This window comes from Ovis canadensis, chromosome 13 (assembly GCF_042477335.2).
Source record: "Ovis canadensis isolate MfBH-ARS-UI-01 breed Bighorn chromosome 13, ARS-UI_OviCan_v2, whole genome shotgun sequence".
Lineage (NCBI taxonomy): Eukaryota > Metazoa > Chordata > Mammalia > Artiodactyla > Bovidae > Ovis > Ovis canadensis.
In genome coordinates, this window is record NC_091257.1 from 92,100,970 (window position 1) to 92,121,461 (window position 20,492).

General features: G+C 47.3%; 1 long non-coding RNA gene across 1 annotated transcript in view; it reads right to left on the reverse strand.

Annotated features, from left to right (window-relative positions):
* Window positions 1–5,314: 5,314 nt before the first annotated feature.
* LOC138416838 (uncharacterized) overlaps window positions 5,315–20,492 on the reverse strand; it is a 55,594-nt gene continuing 40,416 nt past the window's right edge. The window contains exon 3 of the long non-coding RNA XR_011247867.1: window positions 5,315–7,580. This is a non-coding gene — a long non-coding RNA (uncharacterized lncRNA). The remainder of the gene's footprint in view (window positions 7,581–20,492) is intronic.

Genomic DNA, 20,492 nt, shown 5'->3' on the forward strand with positions numbered 1-20,492 from the left:
AATTAAATCGTTTAACAGGTGAAATGGAAGCATCCTCCTCGTTTTCCTCTTGAATGAGCCGTGAAATAGGCTCTGGGACCGGCCTCCAGAGTGAAGCGGTTGGCAGGGCCTGGCGCCCAGGGGTGTCGAGAGATGGGGCACCAGCGGGACACGGTGCTCGGGAGACCCTGGCACCACCCGCAGTCGATGAACTGGCGTCCAGGGCACCCCTGCCTCGGGAGGATGAAGGGCGAGTCTCGGGTTCTGAGGGGTGAATACTGACCACGTGGTAACCAGCGGCCCCTCGCTGCGTGACTGAGCCCCACAGCTGAACTCCTCGGCCTCCCACCAGGGAGTGGGTTTGGATTCAGGTCAGAGAAGCTCCCGTCTGCACCCTGGGTCACTGACGCAGTCTCCTCCCAGTGCAGGGCTGCTGGGCACACATGACTCTCGGTCGGGCTGGGACTTGGTTTCTTTGTTGACTCGAAGGTGGGTTCCTATCCAACCCTGAGAAGTTGGGACCCAGGACTAGCTGGTCCCTGCAGTGAACGCTCTACAGATTGGGAGAACAATGAAGCACATCAAATCAGATTTGCAATCAGATTTGCACACCTCTCAATATGCACCAGTCTGTTCCTGTGAGGACAGTCGCTGGACACAGGACGTCCACCAGCAGGGGTGACCGCCTCTAAGCACAGGATCTGAGCGCCAGAGCCAAGGTGCTATGCTCTCAGGTGACACCCACGCCCCTGCTGACCAGCTTCCCTGCGGGGTCACATCTCCCATATCCAGCAGCAGCTCTTCTGCAGACTCGGCCAGGGCGGGACCCATCCACCTCTGCAAGTTTCAGTTGTGATGCCAGCCCTAACCTTCCTTGAGCCACTGAGAGTCAATTCCTATCCCTCATTCATCAAAAACAGTTCCTAATTAATTGTGAAATAGTGATTAAAAGTAATGAAGTCCTTCAAATGTTCTTTTGAAATGAATGTCTTAATAAAAAATGTGGACACTCCTTGGCTATCCAGTGACCCGTGAGCCATCCAAGAGACAGACGGCACCCTTGGGGTCTGTTTCGTTCCTCTAAAGAATGATGTGGAGTTAAAATTACATGGGTTTTTAAATGGAAAAGGAATTTGATAAAGAATAGATACATGTATATGTATAACCAAATAGCTTTACTGTACACCTGAAACTAAAATTGTTAATCAACTGTGTTCCAGTTCAGTTCAGTTCACTCGGTCAGTCGTGTCCGACTCTTTGCGACCCCATGGATCGCAGCACGCCAGGCCTCCCTGTCCATCATCAACTCCCGGAGTTCACTCAGACTCATGTCCTTTGAGTCAGTGATGCCATCCAGCCATCTCATCCTCTGTCGTCCCCTTCTCCTCCTGCCTTCAATCCCTCCCAGCATCAGAGTCTTTTCCAATGAGTCAACTCTTCACATAAGGTGGCCAAAGTACTGGAGTTTCAGCTTTAGCATCAGTCCTTCCAAAGAAATCCCAGGGCTGATCTCCTTGCAGTCCAAGGGACTCTCAAGAGTCTTCTCCAACACTACAGTTCAAAAGCATCAATTCTTCGGTGCTCAGCTTTCTTCACAGTCCAACTCTCACATCCATACATGACCACTGGAAAAACCATAGCCTTGACTAGATGGACCTTTGTTGGCAAAGTAATGTCTCTGCTTTTCAATTTGCCATCTAGGTTGGTCATAACTTTCCAACTCCTGCACTGTCAGGCAGATTCTTTACCACTGAGCCACCAGGGAAGCCCCTATCTTCCAAGGAATTTGACAACATTCTTAGCACCAGCATATACGTGGTGCTAAGAGTTTAAAAGTTTTTAAAGAGTTAAAAAAAAAAAAAAACTGTATGGGTTTTAAAACCAGACTGCCTTGGATTCACATCCCAACTGATTCTTACTGTGTGACTTTGGGCAAATTATTTAACTCATCTGGACTTTGTTTCCCTCATCCATAAAACCGGTATGATACCTACCTCACAGGTCGACAAAATGGAAAAAGAAATAGCACAGGTAGAATGCTCACCCCACACCTGGCACATCAGTTCCCTTCTTTTATGCTCCATTGTGAGTGAAAGTTGCTCAGTCTTGTCCGACTCTTTGAGACCCTGCGGACTGTACAGTCCGTGGAATTCTCCAGGCCAGAATACTGGAGTGGGCTTCCATTTCTCTCTCCAGGGGATCTTCCCAACCCAGGTCTCCCGCATTGCAGGCAAATTCTTTACTGTCTGAGCCACCAGGGAAGCCCAAGAATACTGGAGTGGGTAGCCTATCCCTTCTCCAGGGGATCTTCCCCACCCAGGAATCGAACCGGGATCTCCTGCGTTGCAGGCGGATTCTTTACCAGCTGAGCTACCAGGGAAGCCCTATTCTGCTGGGAAGCCACCAAACACACTTTCACTGTGCATCTGGTAGCCATTAAATCAGGTGGTACTGTCAGGAGCCTCCGAGGGTGTTAAATGCAAGTCATCTTTGATAATCTACTTTTTCTCCTTTATTCCTGACGTTGGTGATTTAGAGCCAGGCACCAAGGGAGGTGTCTGTGAGAGGTGCAGGTGCTTCGTGTCGCATGTTCCCAATCTTGGAAATGGATGTAAACCGTAGCTCTCTCAGGGGAAGTGTGCCATCAGCTGGTGTGGCAGCAGGTAACACTCACTGAGCACTGACTGTGTGCTCTGGGGGCACACATTAGCTCATTTAATCCTCGAAACCACACTTAAAGGTCCATACATATTATCTGACCTATTTTAAGTGTGAAGAAACAGAAGCGGAACCTAAGTGACGTAGCCAAGACCACAGAATTTAACTGGCAGAGCTGAGATGCAAACCCATGAAGTCTGACTCCAGAAGCCTCTATTTCTCCTCTGGGCTCCACGAAAGCTGGCTCGATAACCACACTTCTGCAAGGTGGCCTGGCCCCTGAGTTGATCTTCATTCCAGCCACACAGTGCCACCCTCATATGAGTCTCAAAGACCCACAGCGTGTTCCCAGAAAGGGTCAGGAAGAGTGTGCCAGGGCCGTGGAGGGTGAAGAGCTGCCCTGCGGTGGGGCACTCAGAGAAGGGACACCTCAGGGAGTCTGGCAGGGGGCACCCTTGCCCCTTCAACCTCCATTCTCTGAAAGTATTCTTTCTCAGGGGAGGCAGGCTTGGAGCCAGGAGTAGGAGAGGATGAGGACTGAGCCCTCCACACCAGAGGGTCGCCACACGTACAACCACTATGAGCAATGAGAGAGACGGGCATGGATGAGTTTCGGACTTCATAGGCTTGTTCCCCAGCATCTGTCACTCCTCCTTCTGGTTCCTGATTCTCCTTTGGAAAAGTTACCTCTCCCAACTTGTAGTCTCTGGCGTCTGAGTAGACACACTCCAGGCCTGGTCCATCAGTATCTACTTCTCACTTGTTCAGTCGCTAAGTCATATCCGACTCTTTGTGACCCCACAGACTATAGCATGTCAGGCTCCTCTGTCCTCCACTATCTCCCAGAGTTCGCTCAAATTCATGTCCTTTGAATCAGTGATGCTATCTAACCATCTCATCCTCTGTTGCCCTCTTCTCCTTTTGCCTTCAACCTTTCCCAGCATCAGTCTTTTCCATCGAGTCAGCTCTTTGCATCTGGTGGCCAAAGTATTGGAGCTTCAGTTTGGCAACAGTCCTTCCAATGAATATTCAGAGTTGATTTCCTTTAGGATTGACTCGTTTGATCTCTTTGCAGTCCAAGGAACTCTCAAGAGTCTTCTCTAGCACCACAGTTCGAAAGCTAGCCACTGCAACTGGTTCAAGGAGGAGCGCATGAGAATAATTGTTCAAATGAAACGCAATCAAAAGGTTGCTCTCGTATGAAAAAAAAAAGGGGGGTGGGGGAAGTTCCCTTTCCACCAGTATGACTCAGCCGAGAGACGGTAAGGCCAGACTTCTGCCTAACTTCATCTGAAGAACATTAGACTTAAGAGATGCAGAGAAACTGGGTTCAGATGACATTTTGTGAGCACATGGATACAGCCATACCTGAAATCAGTCTGTCTTTGAACTCTTCAGTTACATGAGCCCTTAATTCTTTGTTTTTCATTTGTTTGTTTGTTTAAGCTGATTTGAATCGAGCTTCTTTCATTTAACAGCAAGAATCCTGACTCAAAGACCAGGGAAATCATGGGTCAGTCTGGTTTGGAGTAGCCAGGCTCATTCATACCATTGCTATACAAGTGTGAGATTTTAATTATGGAAATCATCCCAGAACTCAATTTCTCAAGCTCTACAATTCCTTGGGGTGGAGCGGAGGTGGCAGAAAGAAGAAAATTATTTTTTAATTCTTATCCTTATTAAAAGTTGGCTGGGCACACTGCTTATAAAAACTCTTGTTCAAATTGCATATAATTTGATTGGATTGTGAAAGAAATCCTTCTGGAGGTTGGTCTGGATGCTGCTCTTTCCACAAAAGTAAAATCAATGACCTCTGATGAATATTATGAATTTCAATTATCACCAAAGGAGAAAGACCCTCACAGTAAAAGTACCAGCTCCTCTGTCCCTTCAAGCATGCCCCAAAGAACCCACTTATTAAAAAGGCATTGAGATTTCCCAACCCACTCAGGATTGCAGTTTCAAAGGTGGGGCCCTGGTAAGAGCTGGCACCAGAGGGTTATATTTTCTCTGGGCAGCAGGGGGGTGGGTGGCAAGGGTGTTCTCACCTGAATGGCCAGATGGACCACCAGGATAATTAGGGTTCTTGGTTGCAAACTGTAGAGACCCACATGGGTGATGAGGAGACAGTTGGCTCTCCCTGCAGGATCTTGAGCCCCACAGACTAGAAGAGACAGGGAGGACCAGGCAGGGACCACAGGACTCTGTGGGGCCAAGAAAGAGCATCTCACAGCGACACTGCCTGGGAGAAGGGATCTCCCTTTAATTCTTCTTCTTTCCTTCAGTTGCTCAAGACAAAGTCCCAGGAAAGAGTGTTGAGGGGTCAGGCTAAGTGCCCATCTTTCAGGAAAGACAGGTGGAGAGGGTGGGCCTCGCCCCTCAGCTTTCAGGAGGGACGTTGTCACTGATGTCACCGGGGCTTAGCCAGCACCCCTCCTACGTGGGGGAGGGGTGATTTCCTAAAGGACCTCGGGCAGCTTCAGAGAGGGGAGTGGATCACAGGCAGCCGGAAATGATCCCTGTCCCCAGGCGTCACTTGGGGCCAGACCACAGTGAGCCTGGGGAGCCTCAGCTCCCCTCTGGGAGCACTGGGTGGGGTACCCAGGGGACACACAGTAGATCCTTATGGAAAACGCAGCTCTCAGGACTGTTGACTCCAACAGAAATGCTACAAGGCTGTACTCGTGGGGTTAATTCTTTTTACAATGAATATTTATCACTTTCACAATAAAAATGATTTTTCATTTAGAAAATAAAAAAGCTACAGTTTCTGCGAGCCACAAACCAGAAGCTGAGGCTCATAGGCACAAATGCTTACAATCAAGTCATCAGCACACTTGCAGTCCCCACCGTGGCTCCAGCCCTGCAGTCAGTCCTCGGGCGGGGTTGGGGGTGTCAGAACGGCGCGTCTCCTGGAGACACCTGCCTCCAGGAGCCCAGCTGGGCAGAGCCTCCCTTAAACTGCCCCAATGAGATTAGCTCAGGAACAAATTACTTGCTGCTTTTGCCTTGTGGAGACACGGCCAACACACACACATACACACACATACACACACATACACACACATACACACACATACACACACATACACACACATACACACACATACACACACATACACACACATACACACACATACACACACATGACCCTCCTGACCTTCTCTGGGGGACAGTGTCCTTGTCAAATTTCCATTTGCTCTGCAGGGGCCTCTCTCCCTGAGGCCCCTCGGGCTGTGCGCCAAGCAGCACGTGCTCAGGGCCTCTCCCCCCACTCCCTGAAGAGCAGCATTGAGGCCGTGTGACAGGGGGCTTGTTCCCTGCACACCTCCGGGGGCCCCGTTCCTACCGTGGTGGGCGTGAGTGGTACCCTGGAGTGTGCAGTGCCAGCCTCTACCTCTGCCCTCTCCTCAAGTCCTCAGGGAGACCCTCACCCATCCTAGAATATCAGATCTAGAAGGTCCCTCAGAGACATCTCATCTGGGGCTTTCATCTCCATTCATCCAGGAGAATTCTGCTCCAAGTGGGCAGGCCTGGCCTTGGGTTTGTTGAGACATCACCCTGCAGAGAAAATCTCACCATCCCAGGTCCACCATCCTCAACGAAAGAACAAGGAACTTGAGGCTTGGAGAGGAGGCATGTCTGCCAAGGAAGCTCCTTAGGCAGAGCTGAGCGGCATTTTACAATTTGCAAAGGCCTCTCCTCCCCACATTGTCACATTTGACCTTCATGAGAGCTGGTCAGTGTCAGATGACGCTGCATTTCACACATCGAAGACAACATTGACCAGATGATGCGTCATTGTTTTACGGGTCACTCAGAAGTAAAACGTTGACAAGTAGATCACGATGCAACAGTGAGACTCAGTCAGTTATGTGACACCACCAGATTCAACAGGTGCGGACGAGGTGCACCTTAGAGTCAGTGCAATTCACTTCTTTCCATTTTACAGACTTTATTCTATGGAATCTGAAACTGACTCCAAGGTCTGGTCTGTTCACACATACACAGCTGGCCGGAAGGAAAGCCTGGGATGCAACCTCAGCCCCTGGTGCCTGGCTCCAGTCTGGTCCAGGGCAAGGAGACACGCTGCCCCAATCTCCCTTCAATGATGGATCTGCCGCCCAGTGTGGGAAGCAGGGTCAGCAGAGAGTCCCCCACTTCTTTAGCATGATGCCCCAAGCTCACTGCAGAACAGACAGATATATTGTATTCTGTTAGTTGCTCAGTCGTGTCTGACTCTTTGCTACCCCATGGACTGCAGCACGCCAGGCTTTTCTAACCTTCACTATCTTCCGGAGTTTCCTCAAATTCATGTCTACTGAGTTGATGATGCTGTCCAACCATCTCATCCTCTGTCGTCCCCTTCTCCTCCTGCCCTCAATCTTTCCCAGCATTAGGATCTTTTCCAATGAGTCAGCTTTTCATACCAGGTGGCCAAAGTTGTAGCTTTAGCATCCATCCTTCCAGTGAATATTCAGGGTTGATTTCCTTTAGGATTGACTGGTTTGATCACCTTGCTGTCCAAGGGACTCTCAAGAGTCTTCTTCAGTACCACAGTTCAAAAGCATCAATACTTCGAGGGAAGAACTGAGATGCACCAAAGTGAGGTGTTTGAATAAGTCCACAGGCTGGCAGGGAAGTGAAACCACAGGCGTTGGCAGGGCTGGAACCTGAACACTTGTCCTTGGCTTAAGGAACTCTAGTGATGCTTTGATATTTCCACTAAATGTTGGCATGACCCCTGAGGTTCTTCCAGAAGAAAGGAGGGATAAACTCTACAAGGTGTGCCTGGATGACTATGATGCTTCCAATAAAAGTCTTTTTAACCTGAATTTTCTGGGACATCTACCCATCTTTCCCTTTCTCAGTCTATGCTGCTTTCATGAATCCTTGGACATGAATTCATACTTGCAGCTAAGCCTTCTGTTGTTTTCTTCTTCCTGTTGGAAGGAAAGCAAAGCAGAGGTCATTTAATAACCTGGTTCCACTCTCTAGTTCTAGTGTTAGTCACTCAGTCGTGTCCGACTCTTTGTGACCCCATGGACTATAGCTTGCCAGTCCCCTCAGCCCTTGGAATTCCCTAGGCAAGGATACTGGTGTGGGTTGCCATTCCCTTCTCCAGGGCATCTTCCCAACCCAGGGACTGAACCTGGGTCTCCTGCCTTGCAGGCAGATTCTTACCATCTGAGCTGCCAGGGAAGCCCTTCCACTCTCTGGCTCCATGACATTAATTTGACTACACAGGATCTTTAATGCTGCACCATCACAAAGACTCAATTTCATACATGAATGAGTCAGTGTCAAACGGGAGGAGGAGGGGGAGGGGTGTGCCATGTTTTCTTGTCTCCTCTTAAATGGTTTCTTACTTCATATTGATACAGATCAGGAACTGTGGATTATGCTGACAAGCTCATAAATTATCTGCTACTCACCAACAATACCAAGGTCCTGTTTTCTTGATGGGGTACTTAATGTTGCTTGCAAAGGATGTCCGTGAACTCAAAATTGTTTTGATTGCTATTTACCGACCAGGAACCTTGAACTTGAGACCCTCCTACTCCACAGAGGTACAGATGACATGCATGGAGGGAGCATTATCAAGGGACATAAACTAGAGCAATTAGAGTGAGATGGAGAAAGGGAAGAATGCATTACTAATCGGGGCATCATTACAGAGCATCTGAGAAGCTGAGCGAGATACAGTGTCAACATCGAAGGCCCAGAAGTGATGGGCAGAAGGGACCACGTTTAGAGCCAGAGGTCATTAACACGGGCAATTGACAGGCTTAATGACTCTGAGGGGGAGGCAAAACCACTCCGACAAGTGACAATATGTTAAAGTGGGCATTTTACTATTTTTCAGAAGCTGTAATTTTCAGATGATGACTTCGGGGATCCTTTAAGGAGGATAATTGATTACCTGACAAAGGACTTGTAGCATTTCCTCTCACAATAGAAGAGAGACAAGCAGACAGCCCGGCTCTGTCAAGCCGAATAGGAGCATTTTTCAGAGAAAACACTGCAAAGTTTATAACAATGAGAGCCAGAAGAACACAAATACATCTCGCCTTCTTGACAAATAAGATTTAATTAAGAGACTCTTCATGCTCAAAAACGAAGTCGTGCCTGCGCCGTGATGGGCAAGGCAACAGGCTGAGGGGGAGGGCCTCACTGGTGAGCAGCCCTGCATCGGCCCCTTAATTATCCATAAACGTCCCCGTGATGGAATTCCACTGCTTCCCCTCTTTTTAGCTAATTCTCTTTTTTTTTTTTTAACTGCAAATACTACTTGTGTTAATTAATGAAATAGGTAATTCAGCCCACAATAAGCACAGATGAAACAGGCAGGCAGGGGTTTATCCCCTCAAGGAATTGTAATAACTTCACACTTTTGTTGCTGTTCAGTTGCTAAGCTGTGTCTGACTCTTTGCGACCCCATGGACTGCAGGGATGTGAACCGTGGGCACCGAAGGTATTTGCACAAAGATCCCCTGTGTCTCCCGGGTCCCCGTGTAAACCTGCAGCCCTGGCGGGATCTGACCTTCCCAGCTGGTGCTCACCAGCCGACACTCCCAAAGCCAGGGGCTTCCATCCGGACCCTTCACTGGTCCCTCCATGGCCCCTGTGACTGCAGATGGTCCTGAGGCTTCTCCTCAAACCCAGCATCAGGCTGGTGGGTCCAGACAAGTCCTATTGCAGACTGACTCTCAGACCCCTGCTGGCCACGCCAGGGGTTCCTGCTGCCTATTTCCTGGCCTTCTCTCCAACTTTCTCCTGAGATGTGACCAAGGCCCTAAAATTGAGCTCTGCCATCCCACCCAGGTTCTGAGCTATGAACCAGGCTGTGATGGGGAATCAGATGGAAAAGAACAGCCCTAGACAAGGAGAACTTCCTGTTATAACTGGAAACATCCGAAGGGCAAATCTGACCCCAGTCGTCATACCCCTGCTTCAAACCTTCCAGAGGCTTCCGCAGCCCTTAGGTTGGAGCCCTGACTCCCCAGGTCCCTGCCCCTCACCTCCCACCTCTGTGTGCTCTTGGTCCTGGCCTTGGACATACCAGGCTCCCAGCACCTCAGGGCCTTTGCACATGCTGTCCACTCCCAACTCCTGAAATGTTCCCCTCCCCCACCCAAGTACTCACCTAGTCACCTGCAGCTCCCCTGTCCTGTCTCAGATGAAATATCATCACCTCCTTGGGGGATTCTTCCATGTCTCGCATCATCCCCCAATCCTGACCCAGGGTCTAGATCAGGCCTCCAAAGCCTCTGTCATAACACCATGGTGATTTTCCTTCCCAGTAAAGACCACACATGTGACATGAGGTCTTTATTATCTGAGGATGATGCAAACAGGTAAAAGGCCATCTGAGGCAAATCCAATTGAACTGAGAACCAAAGCTTCACAGCACATATTTTGCGATTTAACAAACATGTTCCTGGGAGTTACTTTTAGCCAAGTGCTGTTCTCAGTACCCTACACGTATTAAATTTCTCAGTCCTCCGTGGATACTGGTACTACTTATCCCCATTTTACAGATAAGAACATGGAGGCACAGGAAGGCTGCCCAGCCAGTAACTGGCACCGTCAGAGTTCCCACTCTTAACCACCTCCGAACTAAAAGCTTTTGCTAGAAAAAGCAAAACTAAATTCTGCTCCGTCTCTGCTCCTCAATACCTGTCCGCTAGCCAACCCTTCCTTGGCCTTGTTCTGGGGAACGTGTTTAGTCTTTGCAGGGATGTGCTGAGTGCTAGGAGCTGGCCCAAGACTGATATGATGCATGCAGTTTCCACATTCTTCTGCATTATTAATACAATACAGTGCCTGGCACGTGGGAATCAGCATGTTTCATCTGGGTTGAACAGGTGGGGATAATGGAGGTGGAAATGCCAACCCACTGCACTGTCCTCGCCTGGAAAACACCGTAGACAGAGGAGCCTGGTGGATTTGCCTCGGGAGCCATCAGACACCGAGCTGTTGACCAATCTCAGACCTCCAGTTGAATTCAACTCTTACACGAGGAAAGGGGATGTTAGTTTGGAATAAACAGGCCTATTCTTTGAGGGCCAAGCACAGACAAAAAGACAATGAGCGTGAAGAGTAAGACCTTCAATTCGAGCGACAGATCCCACCCTATGCTGAATCTTCTCTGTAGCTGAAAAGCAGACGGGATGGGGCGCCTCTGGTCACTTGCCCCCCAAGCTGTCCGTGGCAACATGCCCTCAGTGCCAGTCTACAGGAGCACCGTGGAACCACACCTCGGTCAGCAGGGCCACTTACCAAGCCCTCTCCCTCCATCTACTCCTCACTCACCTGTCTCCAGCCCCCTAGCACCACACCCCAGAGGCCAGACCTCTTCTGATCCCCACTGGGGCCAGTGGTCAGTTAGTCTCCCAGGCCAGGACTGCCGTGGGGGTGGGGAGGGGAGGATGAGAGCCCCTCAGGATGACACAACCTCAGAAAGGAACACAGAAAATACAGTCAGATCCACCACCTTGTGGGGTCTGACCGCCAGCAAACTGGCTCTGCCTGCCCTGTCGGCTTTCAAACAGTGTCTCTCTCCTCCCCAGCCTGTTGTCGCCTGGATCCCCAGAGATGCCAGACCCCAGGAGGTGTGCACAGAGGGGTCAGATCTGCCTCATCTGTTTGACTATCTGATTGAGACTCTCCTTGTTCTGCTTCCCACTGATTTCTTCGTGTCCCACTGGACATGTCACAGGTGCTGAATGAATGTTTTCCTGAAGGAATGACAGAAACTTCGGTTTGGGAAGGTGCTGCTGGTATTTGACCTTGGAGTGAGAATCACCTTCAATAATCAAAAGATCTTTGATTTTAATTTGCTCATCAAAGATACTTTTTTCCTTCCTGAGATGTTGATCTGGTCCCTCTCTCAGCTGCTTTGTCCATGTGGGAAGCAGAGAACTGCCTGAACGTGGAGTCCTTGGTAGAGCGGCTGTAATTGGCCAGCTTGCTTCTGCCTCTCCTGGGGCGGAAGCAGAGAGCATCCTCCTGGGATGCTGGTTACACTGGCGGGTGTGCCCTTTCCTTCTGCGCTGCAGGTGGCCTGGGGCGGGGCGGGGGGAGGGTGAAATACAGCCCCATCCCTGCGCATGCGCAGTTGCAGTGTCTGACTCTGTGACCCCCGTGGACTGCATGTAGCCCGTGAGGCTCCTCTGTCAATGGAGTTTTCCAGGCAAGAATACTGGAGAGGGTTCTCATTCCCACTCCAGTATCTCCACTCGTTCACCCCAAATAAAACATCCTAATTCTCACACGCCAGCCACTACATCGTATTACAGTAGAAAGCAAAAACCTGCGTGCCTCGTAACAGTCTTAGGAGCTTTTCAAATGGAGGAAGCAGCCCCTTAGTTTCTGCTCATGGAGCTTTGAATCCCATGCAGCACTGGACAGGGGTCTGGAGGCCATCTAAACCAGACCCACTCTCCACCCATGGGCTCAGCCCAGCAGGCTGTGTCCCCACGGCCCTTTTTTCCTGCCGTAAAGTGAAGGGGAGGAGCTACCTGCTGAAGAAGGTGCACCAGGGCAGCACCCAAACGGTTTATCCTGCAGAGAGGACGTTACTTCTTTCCCAGCCCTGCCCTCGGAGTCCAGGATCAGCCTCAGTGAGAGGTCCAGGTGTTGCCAGAGATGTTTCAGCCCAAAGGACACAACCCTTCCTGCTACAAAGATAGCAAAACAGATAAACTCCAGTCGAACTTTAAAAATCTCTATGCAGGAAGCTTTTGATCCTCTCTCTTTATGATCAACTGGATTAATTAGATTTCTCTACTGGCACCTTTATCTGAGATGATGGGGTTTTAACCAGGAACAAGTTTGTGACTTCTCTATGTCTTGATTTTCTTGTCTTTTAAGGGTTGGAGCTATATAAATAATATAAGAGGAAATAACCAACAACAGTGCCTGGTTCAGACATCCAATTAACAAATTCATGCCTTTAGTTAAAGCTTCACTCACTCCATCCCACCCTACCTCTTTTCCTCGTTAGCTCTTTTTTAAAAAACATTATTTCATTTACTTACTTTATCTTTCGGCTGCCCTAGTCTCTGTTGCTGCGCTCAGGCTTTGCCTAGTTACGGTGAGCGGGGGCCACCCTAGTTGCCGTGCTCGGGCTTCTCATTGCAGTGGCTTCCCTTGCTGTGGAGCACGGGCTTTAGGGCACACGGGCTTCAGTAGTCGCGGCACGCGGGCCCGATAGAGCACAGGCTCAAACGTTGTGACGCACGGGCTTAGATGCCTCATGGCACATGGAATCTTCCCAGACAAGTGGCCGATGCAGGGAACACTGGTTTGATCCCAGTGAATACCACTGAGCCACCAGCGAAGCACCCTCATTAGCTCTCTCTGCTCGATAAGAGAGAGAATTGTTCTTCAAATCTGTCTAGATGTAATATTTGGAGGTTAAAAAAAAACTGGCTAGTTCCTCATGTCATAGCATCAGCTCCAGCCTAGGATATGATGGCTACCCACAATCCTGACCACAATCCCTTCTGAATTTTTTTTTTTGCTTTATTTTTCCCCTATTTTTTTTAATATCAAACCTGTTAAAAAAAAGGTTGCAGTCATACAGTTAGCAGCCACATACCCTTCATCGAGATTCACCAGCTGGCGCTACCGGGCAACACATGGGTCTTCCCTTTCTGTGGGCATTATTTATAGTGTATGCTTGTGTGTACGTGTGCATGTGTGTGTAGCTTGCCTTTTCTGTCTAAACCATTTGAGACACTGGTGCAGAGACCACAATATTTCATTGCTAAACGCTGCAGTATCTAAGGAGAAAGACATTTTCCTACATAATATCAATACCATTTTCACACTCGAGACAGTTAATGTTGACACAGTACTATACTCTAGACAGTCCAAATTTAGTGCCTTTTTTTTTTTCATTTCAGGATCACGCACTGTATTTGGTTGTCACGATTCTTTCATTTTCTTTAATATGGAACAATGTGCATTTGTTCTCATCTAATGTTGACATTTTTGAAGATTCCAGACAGTTGCTTTGTACCATAGATCCCGGAAGTGCTCAGAGATGATGCGAAGGGGTCAAAGGAAACAGACACTATGACAAAGGGCTTCTCCTTGACAACACTGAATCATTTGAGCATAAAAAAGCATGGAAATGGATAGGAACACACTGAATATTTTTTCTATAAATCTATGAGTTCATAGTGATATTTAAAAGATGACTGGGACTTCCTTGGTGGTCCGGAGGTTAAGAATCCACCTGCCAATGCAAGGAACTTGGGTTCGATTCCTGGTCTGGGAAGATCCCATGGGCCTCGAGGTAATTAAACCAGTGCTACAACTGCTGAAGCCTGTGTGCCTGGAGCCCATGCTCTGCAACAAGAGAAGCCATTACAATGAGAAGTCCACGATTTACAGTGAAGAGTAGCCCCCACACACCACAATTAGAGAAGGCCCAAGCAGCGATGAAGACTCAGCACAACCAAAATTAATTAGTTAATTATTTTTAAAAAATATGACTGAGGGCCAGGGGCCATTTTTTTCTGAATAATGCCAGCTGATGTGTCTAAGGAATGATAGAATTGGAAAATGTAATAATTGATTCAGGTGCAGACCATCCGTGAACTCTAAAACCTTTGAGGGAAACCACTTTGGGGAACACAAGATCCCAAAGTATCACCCTACATGTTACTTAGCAATAATAAAGGGGGAGAAAAGATCCTATACAACAGAGAAATATGGTAAACACCAACTTTAACTAAGAATTAACATCCCAATGACAGATGAATAGCCTGCGATGGGCTGAGCAGAGCCTCCGTTTGCAGAAATCCTGGCCTTAATCCCTTGGGAAACAGTCACACTCACCCATCCTGTGGGACGTCCTACAGGCTCCTGTCTGACCTCACCTGGCCTGCCAACACACACTCCCTGCTCTGAGCTCCGCCTCATGCCGGGCCCTGTGCTGGTGCTGGGGATGGAGAGATGAACCCTGACCTTCAAGGATGGAGACGATGCTCAGGAGTCTGGGTCCTCAGGGTCTCCGGCATCTGGGTGACCATCAGATGACTTCTAGACGATTGCAATTTCTCCACCAAGAGGAAAAAAGGAAAGTACATAGATGTGCTGTTTTCTTCTCCAGATCAAACTAGGTGGGCTGGTTTCAGAATAATCTGTCACTAGAGAGGCATGCTTAGGAGCAATTTGTGGGCTCTTGGTCATTCCATCAGGCGAGACAGCCAGGGTAATTGGACTATTACCATCAGGGCTGCCATCAGCATCTGTGGCTGTGACAACATCAAAGGGCCACAGCCAAGCACTTGCTGGAACAGGAGCTTTTATCCATGGGTCAGAGTCGCTCTGCAGCGGCGCTGCCGTTGAGAAAGCAGACCCAGCCACAAACGGCAGCAGCTTCAGAGCCAGCCAAGAAAGCGACGGGAGGAAGGTCTGCAAGATGGCGAAGTCAGATCGTTCTGCCTAGAGCTGGGGACTTCCAAGGATCCTCAACCTCCTGCTCTGCAGCCTAAGAGGCAGTCCTCAGAACTTTGACTCATTCATTCTGCACATATGTCGGGAGGACCAACTATGTGCCAGACACAGCTGTGGTTCCTGAGATGCAGCAGAAAACAGAAACAGGCCCCAGCTTCAGGAGCATAAAAATGTTACAAGAAAATCTGAGATTCTGCAATTACAACTTGGAGAGGCTGGCAAGACTTGACAAAGCAAGATAGATAACCCTGAAAGCACAGAAAGGTGGGGAGGTGACATATTGAAAATACTAAAATTTGGAACTTTTGTACATAAAATGATTACACAAAGTCTCTATATATGTCTGTAAAAGTATTTGCAAATCAATAATAGATGAAGAATTCACTTAATATAGTTCAATATATGAAAGAACTCTTATAAACTGACAAGAAAAAGAAGCAACAGCTATAAAGAGACAATCTATGGGAAAATATACCTCTTCTGAGCTCACAACTTGTTGGCAACACATCCCATAAAAGTAAAACTAAACTACATCTTGTACCAATAGACATAAGGATGTCACAACAGTATAGTTTTAAGTGCTCTGGATCCAGAAAAAAAAAAAACATTAATTCTCTTTAATAATGGAGTGGCTTAGTGCTTTGCAAGTATATCCACCTGGTGGAATGTTGCACAGCTGTTGTAAAGAACTGCTTTAATTTAGAGCTATTAAAGGTGATTTTAAGTATTTCTACCAGGAATTGAGTGATAAAACCAAGATGCATAAAAATGTTAGTTATGGGTTTATCAATTCTGCAATCTTCTTTTAAAATTTTTATTGGCGTATAGTTGCTTTAAAACGTTGTGTTATTTTCTACTGTACAGCAAAGTGAACCCGCTATACATATACAGACATCCCCTCTCTTTTGGATTTCCTTCCCATTTAGGCCACCGCAGAGCACCGAGTAGGGCTTCCTGTGCTATGCCGGAGGTTCTTGTTAGTGACCTGTTTTATACACAGTATTGCGTCCACGTCGATCCCAACCTCCCAGTTCATCCCACGTCCCACTTTCCCCCCTTGGCGTCCATATGTTTGTTCTCTAAGTCTGTGTATCTATTTCAGCTTTGCAAATAGGTTCATCTGTACCATTTTTCCAGATTTCACATATATGCATTAATATACAATGCTTTTTTCTTTTTCTGACTTACTCACTCTGTAGGATGGTCTCTAGGTCCATCCATGTCTCTGCAAATGGCGCAAGCTCATTTCTTTTTAAAGGCTGGGGGCTGAGCAATATTCCATTGGGTGTATGTGCTACATCTTTCTTGACCTTTCAGCTTTGTTAATTTCATCTGTTAACTTCTGTTTTCTATTTTATTGGCTTTAGTTCCTTATCTTTAATTTTACTTATCTAGTGCTTGCTTTCACCTTTTTTTCTTACGATGGAATCTTAAGTCATGGATTTTTTTAAATCTTCTTTTATAACATCTGCATTTTAAACTAAAAATTTTCCTCTCTGCATTCCTTTACTTGCATCCCTCCAATTTTGATGTTGTATCGTCATTATCATTCACCAAAATTTCTTTTTAAAATAAATTTATTTTGAAAAAATATTGAGTCAACTTAGAATAAAATATAAAGCAAATAATAATTCAGTTGATACACAAATGTGTCCAAAATTATGAAGGAAAAACAGAAGTTACTGAGGTTTGGGACATAATATTGAAGCGCTAAGTTGAAAACAAAAAACCCCTTTTGCTTGAAAATTTGTCAAAGAGGTTAAAAAAACAAATAATCTCCATTGATCAGAAATAAAACTGAAAGCTATTTGAGAATGTCAGTTGAGATAGTAGGATCTTGTTTGTTTTACACTGAGTTGGCCACCTTATCTGCTTACCATAACTATCCCCGTTATCTGTACACCCCTTCTTCCTTTAGTAACAGACACACTTGGCAGCACAGACTTAGGACTACAGCTTCAAGCCTGTCTTGCAGCGATTTGCTTTTTGGCTTGTTGTTTTCCTTTTTCCTTTTTTGACCACACCACGCAGCATGTGGGCTCTTCATTCCCTGACCAGGAATGGAACCTATGCCCCTTGCATTGGAAGCATGGAGTCTTAACCATTGAGCCACCAGCAAAGTCTGCCTCCCTTGCAGTGATTTGTGGCCAGGTAAATACAGCTTATTTAACTTACATGCAGAGTACATCATGCAAAATGCTGGGCTGAATGAATCACAAGCTGGAATCAAGACTGCCAGGAGAAATATCGACAACCTCAAGTATGCAGATGATACCACTCTAATGGAAGACAGGGAAGAGGAACTAAAGAGACTCTTGATGAGGGTGGAAGAGGGAAGTGAAAAAAACGACTTGAAAGTCAACATTCAAAAAACTAAGATCACGGCATCTGGTCCTATCACTTCATGGCAAATAGAAAGGGGAAAAGTGGAAACAGTGACAGATTTATTTTCTCCAAAATCACTGTAGACAGTGACTGCAGTCATGAAATTAAAAGAAGCTTGCTCCTTGGAAGGAAAGCTGTGACAAACCTAGACAGCATATTAAAAAGCAAAGACATCATTTTGTCAACAAACGTCTGTACAGTCAAAGCTATGGTTTTTCCAGTAGTCATGTACGGATGTGAGAGTTGGACCATAAAGAAGGCTAAGTGCCAAAGAATTGATGCTTTTGAATTGTGGTGCTGCAGAAGATTCCTAAAAGTTCCCTGGACTGCAAGGAGATCCAACCAGTCAATCCTGAAGGAAATCAACCCTGAACCTTCACTGGAAGGACTGTTGCTAAAGCTGAAGCTCCAATACTCTGTCCATCTGATTCGAAAAGCCAGCTCATTGGAAAAGGCCCTGATGATAGGAAAGACTGAGGGCAGAAGGAGAAGGGGGCGACAGAGGATTAGATGGGTGGATGGCATCACCGGCTCAGTGGACATGAGTTTGAGCAAGCTCCGGGAGACAGTGGAGGGCAGCGGAGCCTGACACGCTGCAGTCCATGGGGTCGTAAAAAGTGGGGCGTGACTGAGCAGCTGAACGAGTGCCAGTGGAACATGAATACAGGTGAGGGGTACCCCTGCCAGCCTGTGCCCACGAAGGGAAGTGTGTACCCTGTTCTTTTCCTTTCCTCTCTTCTCAGTGTTGAAATGCAGACAAGTGTGGGGCATTTGGACCAAATGGGTCAAACCAGTGGCCTTGGTGTAACAGAGCAAAAAGATAGAAGGAGCCCAGGCCCCTGACAGCTTCACGGGCCAAAACTGCTATACCAGCTCAGCTGTTCATGAATGAGAAATAAACTTCTATCTTGTACAGACTTCCTAGGTGGTAAAGAACCTGCCTGCCAGTGCAGGAGACACAAGAAACATGGGTTCAATCCCTAGGTGGGGAAGACCCTCTAGAGTAGGAAATGGCAACCTGCTCCAGTATTCTTGCTTGGAAAGTTCCATGAATAGAGGAGCCTGGCAGCCTATAGTACCTGGGGTCACAAAGAGTTGGACACTACTGAGCCACTGAGCAGGCACACTTGTATAAGCCAAAGTCTCTATCAGAGTAGCCAAAGCTAACTCCTAGTTAATTCAGAGCCCACAGACATTGGGTAAAGATCTTACAGACATTCTGATTAGGGCTGTTGAGATATTTCCCACACAAACCAAACCTACAGAATAAAGGAGTCAGATTGACTAAGACTCTCTGCTCCTATGGCAAGGGGCCAGGGTTCAGTCTCTGATCAGGATACTAGATCCCACATGCCTTAACTAAGATCGAAGATCTCACATGTTACAATGATTAAATAAGACCCAGTACAATCAACGACTAAGCGACTTCACTTTCACACACTGGAGAAGGCAATGGCAACCCACTCCAGTATTCTTGCCTGGAGAATCCCAGGGACGGGGGAGCCTGGTGGACTGCCGTCTATGGGGTCGCACAGAGTCGGACACGACTGAAGTGACTTAGCAGCAGCAGTACAATCAAATAAATAAAATATTAAACATAACCCATGGCAGCTGGTTTTGTGGGTGGAAAAATTGAGTCCAAGACATGAAATGAATCATTCACCAAAGCTAGATGCAAATTTTGCTACTAAAGCGTGCAGGTGATCAGTCTACCCCAGCCAGCAAGTAACCAACCTGAGGCTACATCCTGCCGGGAGACCTGTTTGAGCAGTCCTCAGTTCACTGATCTGTGCAACTGGTTCTTAACATTAAAAACGAGACGATGCCACAAAATATGTATATCAGATAACCACACTGTACACTTCAAATATCTTACAATTTCAGTTGTCAATTGTACCTCAATAAAGCTGGGGAAAAATAGGCACGATTTCACATTAAAATCTAGATTTCGTTTCCTCTGAAAACTCAAAGGCAAAGCAGGCTAGATGCACCTTCTATCAGGCAACTTAAGACCTGAGCAGGTCAGGGCTGCCCTCAATGGGCTGAGTAGGCAGCTGAACTTGACACAGTGCTCAGCACTCTCTGCTGGCCCTGATAGTCATTATTAGTTATTATCTCTGACAGCTGGGCTTTTTTGTAAACAAACCTCTACCCATCTCTTTGCTAAAAACAACAGAACAAAAGACGAATCGAGAAAGCCAAGTGTTTCAAGAAAAAATAAGAGCTCTGATTTACTATGCAAACAAAATACAATTGTGTTAGAAAAACACACTGAAACAGCTACCCTCATGGACACCTCCTCTCTGGGAGGAGCCTTCTATAGACATGTGAGTTTTGATCCCATATGCACAATCTCTGGATACAAGCCCCCTTCTAACAGCTCTTCTAACCAGAGCAGGACTCCAGGGCCCCTGGATTCAGGGAACCCGCTCGCTTTTTCCAGATGACGTCATTGCGTCTGGAGCCAAGTCCCTATTTGGAGGTGTTTTCTTTGACTTTTTGCATTTTCCCTCTTGGACCCAGGAAGCAGCTCAAGCCAGGCTTGCTTCCCCAACACGTTAACACAAACAGCCTGCTTCAGAAACTAAAGAGGCACATGCTACCTTAATTACATGGTTGCTATTGAAACACTCGCGTGTTAGACAAAACCCTTCATTTGGGAGGAAAATTAGTTGTACACAAACAAGAACACATTTCATCTTCAATTAAAATCTGTGACACTCCCTTGGCAGAGAACTCTGGCTATTTCTTTTCTTTTCTGTGTTCCACCTCCTCCCTCCCATGAGGGATTTTCTTGGCAATAGGGCCAGTCTTTGTGGCCTCAAGAGGGTCCCTCCTGTAATCTTCTTCATCAGCCATTCCCTGGCCTCTGTTGAAGCTTCAGTTGACCCAGCTCACCCTCTCTCCCAGCCCTGTTTCCTCTTGTGCCCGGCCCCTCCCCTCAGCCCCTGAAGAGTAAAAACTGTCAAGTCAGGGACAGCTGCCCTGCCCAGTGC